The 6056-nt window shown below is 45.5% G+C and overlaps 1 protein-coding gene across 1 annotated transcript in view; it reads right to left on the bottom strand.

Annotated features, from left to right (window-relative positions):
- TBCD (tubulin folding cofactor D) overlaps positions 1–6056 on the bottom strand; it is a 142582-nt gene that overhangs the window by 94405 nt on the left and 42121 nt on the right. The gene's annotated exons all lie outside the window — the stretch shown is intronic.

The raw sequence follows: 6056 nt of genomic DNA, 5'->3' as shown, positions 1-6056 counted from the left end.
CCTCAGTTTTCTAAGCTGCTGCCTGAAAAGCCACAGGGCCCCTCACCCTTCACAAGGGCCATTCCCCACTGTTCAGAGGTTGCCTCTCAAAAACACAGTGTGTGGGCACAGGGGGTCAAGAAAGGGCCTGGAAACGGCGGCATGGAGCTGAGCTGACTGGACTGAGTGAGCTCTCTCTCCACAAGATGAGACGTTTCAACTCAACTTTGACCAAAACAGGAGCAGTCCCAACAGAGCCACCCAATGAGAACAAGCACTGCTAAAGCTAACACCTGCCGTCCCCAGTGACATGCACGTATGACAAGGCTTCTCAGCGCTTACAGCCAAAAGTTTAAAAGCTTTAAATAAAAAGTTGCCTTGTTCTAGATATAAGCACTAGTCACCGAAAGACTGTTTAGTCACTAAGTCGTGCCCGACTCTTGCAAACTCATGGACTGTAGCCCGCCAGGCTCCTCTGTCCAGGGATTTCCCAGGCAAGAATACAGGAGTGGGTTGCCATTTCCTTCTCCAGGAGATCTATCCAACCCAGCAATCAAATCCGCATCTCCTGTACTGGCAGGAGGATTCATATCACCGAAGACAGCCTGAACTACAAATCCATCTGGCTAATAGCTGCATTTCATTAAGATATTATTTTCAGTTGTTTTGATCAAGATTATACTAATAACTAATTCTGTAAAAAATCAATCTAGAAAACTTCTTAAACAATTAGTACCTTTTGGCAAAACAAAATGTGAAGAGCTGATGTCTGCCTTCACAGACATCCTCGTGCTGAAGACACCTGACAGAGAGATCAACAGAAGATTCTCAAGCACAGAAACATGTTACACTAGGAAAAAAGCCTCTGGGAAAAGTAAATGGAAATACAAGTTCAAGGAGATGAAGGATACAGTCCCTTCATTTCAGATGGAGTATGGTGTATTCCAAGGCATCATGATGCCTGGATCCCACCAGACACATCCCAGGCAGTGATGCAGTAGCTTTGTGTTAAAATGACAGTATTCAGGGGACTTCCCTGGAGGTCCAATGGTTAAGACTCTGCTCCCAATGCAGGAGTCCTGAGTTCAATCTCTGGATCAGGGAACTAGATCCCACATGCTGGAACTAAAACCTGGTACAGCCAAACAAATAGTTTTTACAAGGAATTTTTTTTTAAATGACAAGGACTTCCCTAAGGGTCCAGGGGTTAAGACTCCACCTGCCCATGAAGAAGACACGGGTTTGATCCCTGGTCCGGGAACAGCCCATGTGCTGCGGAGAACTAAACCTGTCACCACAACTACTAAGCCTGCTTTCTATAGCCCACACACTGCAACTACTGAAGCCCATGAGCCCTAGAGCCCGCGCTCCACAATAAGAGAAGCCACTGCAATGAGAAGCCTGTGTGTCACAATGAGAGAGTAGCCCCTGCCTGCCACAACTAGAGAAAGTTCACGGGCAGCAATGAAGGCCCAGTGCTGCAAATAAATAAATAAATAAAAATAATTTTTTAAATGTTGCTTATTAAAAAAAAAAAAGACGCTATTCAGCATGGCAAACAACCTGCCTTCCAGCAAGTTAAATTTATATAAAACCAATGATACCAACTCATATACTCCAATACTTTTAGCTACCTGATGCGAAGAGCCAACTCATTGGGAAAGACCCTGACGGTGGGAAGATTGAGGGCAAGAGGAGAAGGGGATGACAGAGGACGAGATGGTTGGATGGCATCACTGACTCAATGGACAGGAGTCTGAGCAAGCTCCGGGAGATAGTGAAGAACAGGAAAGCCTGGCGTGCTGCAGTCCATGGGGTCTCAAAGAGTCAGACACAGCTTAGCGACTGAACACCACCAACCCACAACAGGGACGTAGAGCTGGTCTTGATTCTTTTAAGGTAAATAGGAAGCCACTGTTACATATTGCCGCTGTTACAGATTGTTATAAATCATCAAGGATGGCCTGTGAGTCCCTGCCCCACACCACCAATCCAACACACGTGTTGTCATGACCAGAAACCAACGCACACATGCACAGCCCTCACTGGCAAGCCTGGGCTCTCTTGTTTCTGTATACCAATATGCTTTGACAGAGACCAAAAACAGGGTACCCCTGCCTTCCAACAAGTCCACACCCTGCAAGCAGCAAAGCGGAGAGTCAGGAGCTGTTCCAGGCTTGGGGCCCAAAGCCTCAGGCCCTAGAGATAAGCTCTCAACTCATGCCTTACAGGCAAGAACATAAAACTTCTGTTTTGGGGGCCCAAAGATTCTAAGCTCACCCGAGAATGTCCACCACCATCTTTAACGACAACAAGAAGAAACAGAGACAGTTGACGACTGTGCAGAGTCCTGCATCCACACAAGCTGGGGAGCCCCAGCGCTGCCTGCAGATGTTCACGGTGCAGCCACATGTGCCTGCAGACCCATGAAATTCACTCGCCTAAGGGAATTCCTCCAAAAGGTCACCTGCACACATACAGCCACAGAAACCATGCAGGCTCTCTGTAACTACCTCTACAAGCACAGTGGGGTCTTAGATCTTAGCAACAACAGCAAAAAAAATTGTCTTGCTGATTTATCAATGACAGTACCTTTCTTCATTCACATATAACCCAACTCCAGAGCTGTCTCTAACCTTCATGTATAAAAAGCAATAAATCCTCAAAAACTTTAATACAGAATTACCATGTGACCCAGCAATTTCACTCTTAGACATACACCTAAAAGAAATGAAAACCGGGATTCAAACAGATACAGGCACCCAATGTTCATGGCAGCAGTATTCAAAATAGTAAAAAGACAGAAATAACCCAAATATCTACTGACAGATGAACACATAAATAACAGGTTGTCCATACACACAGAGGACTATCACTTAGCCATAAAAAGGAATGAGACTTTGGCATGAGCTACAAAATGAATTTAACCTTGAAATCCTAAGTGAAGTAACTGGAACACAAAGGACAATCTTGCACAATTCCACTCGCATGAGGTCCCCAGAGCAGTAAACTCACAGAGGCAGAGGGATTTGTGGGTATCAGAGGCTGAGGGGAGGGGAAGGTGGGGGAGTTACTGTTTAAGGGGACACGGTTTCTGTTTGGGAACATAAAAAAATTTGCAAATAGTTGGTGATGATAATGGTTATACAGCACTGTAAATGTAGTTAATGCCACTGAATTTTACACTTAAAAATAGTTAATATGGCAAGTTCTATGTCATATATAGTTGGATGGCATCACTGACTCAATGGAGATGAGTTTGGGTAAACTCCAGGAGTTGGTGATGGACAGGGAGGCCTGGCGTGCTGCAGTCCATGGGGTCGCAAAGAGTCGGATGTGCCTGAGCGACTGAACTGAACTGATGCCATATATATTCTAAAATGTTTTTAAAAGTCGGTAATGTAACAAACCAAAGTCACTGAATCAGACACTTATAATAGGTAAACTGTATGTTACGTGAACTACACATCCTGGTAAAGCTGAAAATAACTTCTAAAAAGGGTCCTTGTATTCACAGTGAAGAAACAAAAGTACTGACAACCTGCTTTGTAACAGTCTTACCAGCAGCCCACAGCCATCTACTTCTACCCCTGGTTTAATCTTCGACCAAAGTGCCCCCACTCCCAAGACAGGGAGAGGAGTATGAAATAAAGTACGCAGACTTTCACTCAAGGAGAAAAACATTTTGATACAGAAAAACACAACCCCTACTCCACACACTAAGTCAGAGATGTCTCGGTATGGCCAACACTTTTCTTACAGGCTGGAATGTCCAAGAGTTCAAGATTGTACAAAGGTTAAAAATCAGTAAAGCACACAGTCATCAGGAGAATGGGAAAGTTTTAGGAGAGGTCAGGCGCAGTGGAGAAGGAAAGCCAGGCACACAGGCCCACGGAGAGGGAGCAGTAAGGAGACAAGAGAGGTCGGCACTCTGCACATGAGGGCTGTGGCCAAGGCAGGACTCACCCACAGGCACAGGCTGACCCCAGGCCCCATGGCCACCCCAACAAGGAGGGAGGGCAGCAGCCACGCCGTGCAGCCCATCCCAGGGAGTCGAGAATGTTTCTGAGGCTGACTTTGGCTTGAGGATCCCCACTCCCCCAGAAGCCCTTCCTGAGTCCACAAGGCCCACCAGGACGCCGCCACCCACATCCCAGCCCCGTAAGTCTTGGGGTCGGAAGGTGGCTCTGCCAGCCTTCCCAACATTTCCTAATGAAGTAACTTGCACACTTAATCCTGTCTTGGTGTCCACATGTTCTCAGAGGACCCAGAGTAACACTGGAATGCTATTCAGATGCTGGTTATTGGATGATGTCACAGAATATGGCCGTAGGGAGCTCCACGAATTGGTCCCTCCACCAAGGAAACCAGTAAGCTGGTAAAAACAGAATCTAGCTTTTCAGCACTCTGGAATCTAATTTAAAAACCTGCATCAACCAACAGGGTGCTTAGTGAACAAAGAGGCTACTAAATTTCAGCATCTAAGAAACCTCTGTTAGGTCACTGGCTATACACTAAAACAACAGAAGAGAGACCTCAGTGACCAAACAACAAGGAATACAGTCATTGCAAAAAAAAAAAAAAAAAGTCTGGGAAAAAGTCACTAAATAAAGAGATGACTAAATCATCTTCAACAGCAAGAGCAGCAAACCTCTGACAAGGGAGAATGCCATTTCTAGAGTTACCACATCATGTGTCAGAATGCCCAGTTTTCAACAAAAAAGTAACAAGGCACACAGAGAAACAAAAAACTATGGTACATTCACAGTGGAAAAAAAAAGAAATTGACAGAAACCACCTCTGAGGAAGGCCAGACGGCATTTTACAAGACATAGACTCTGAATCAATTATCTCAAATATGCTCCAAGAGCTAAAGGAAACACGAGAACAATGTCTGTACAAACATGGAGTCTCAATAAAGAGGCTGTAAAAGAGACCACAAAGAAATTCTAGAACTGAAAATACAGCAAATGACATGAAACAACTACAGGTTTGAGCAAATAGAAGGAAGGACCAGAGAACTTGAAGACAGGGCAATTCAAACTGCCCAGTCTGAGGAGCAGGAGAAAGGATTACAGAGAAGTGAAGGGTGTTAGACCCGCCACCTCTGGAGCCTGCTCCAGGACAAGATCGCAGCTGCCTGCACAACCCCTCAGAGGCAGGAGACAGCGCAGTTCCACAGGCCACCAGCCACACGAAAGGTCTGCGGAGAGGCTTGGCTCGCGCGGAGGTGGCCAGCACCTAAGATCACAGGCCAGCTCATCACAGGTGACGTCTCACAGTTTTCTGGCCCCATCTTGACACTTTTCATCTACAATACATTCATCTACAACAGTACATTTCATCCACCACTATACGTTCTCACTCTGGCTGCTTGCCACTGGTGGAGGCTGCTGACATCATGATATATGACAGACATACACTGTGCCAGCCGGTCTCAGGCATGAGAAGCAGTGAGGGCTCTGGTCTCCTTCAAGTTAAATTGGAATCAGCGCCACGGAGGCAGAGACTTCCTCTTGACCCATGACACCCTCGCACACACACACTCACATGTCTATTTTCACAAATAAATGTGTAAGTCACTGAGGACGGAACAAGAGTAAATGAAAATACAGCAGTACATCTCCATGGCCTTGGGGTAGGCAACGACCTCCTAGATATGAAACCAGGGGCACAGGCAACAAAAGAGAAAACTGGTAAGTTAATCAGAACTTACAACTTCAGCGCATCAAACCCCATCAGCAAAGTGACAAGACAACCAGAGGAGATAGAATATCCACAAATCATGTATCTGATGAAAGGCTTATATCCATAAGAATTCAAAACAACAGAAGGACAAACAGCCCACTTTTTTAGATTAACAAAGTACTTGGACACATCCAGTGAACACATCCAAATGGTCAATACGCATATGAAAAGATGCTCAACAGAATTAGTTGAGATGCAAATCAAAACCACAGTAAGATACCACTTTACACCCACTAGGATGGCTATTAAAAAAAAAAAAAAAAACAGAGAGAAACAAGAGTTGCAGAGGATGTGGCGAAACTGGAACCCTCATACCCCTCATACGCAGC

This window comes from Odocoileus virginianus, chromosome 17 (genome assembly GCF_023699985.2).
Source record: "Odocoileus virginianus isolate 20LAN1187 ecotype Illinois chromosome 17, Ovbor_1.2, whole genome shotgun sequence".
NCBI lineage: Eukaryota > Metazoa > Chordata > Mammalia > Artiodactyla > Cervidae > Odocoileus > Odocoileus virginianus.
Note: the sequence above shows the minus strand (reverse complement) of the source record. Positions and strands in the feature narration are given on the sequence as shown.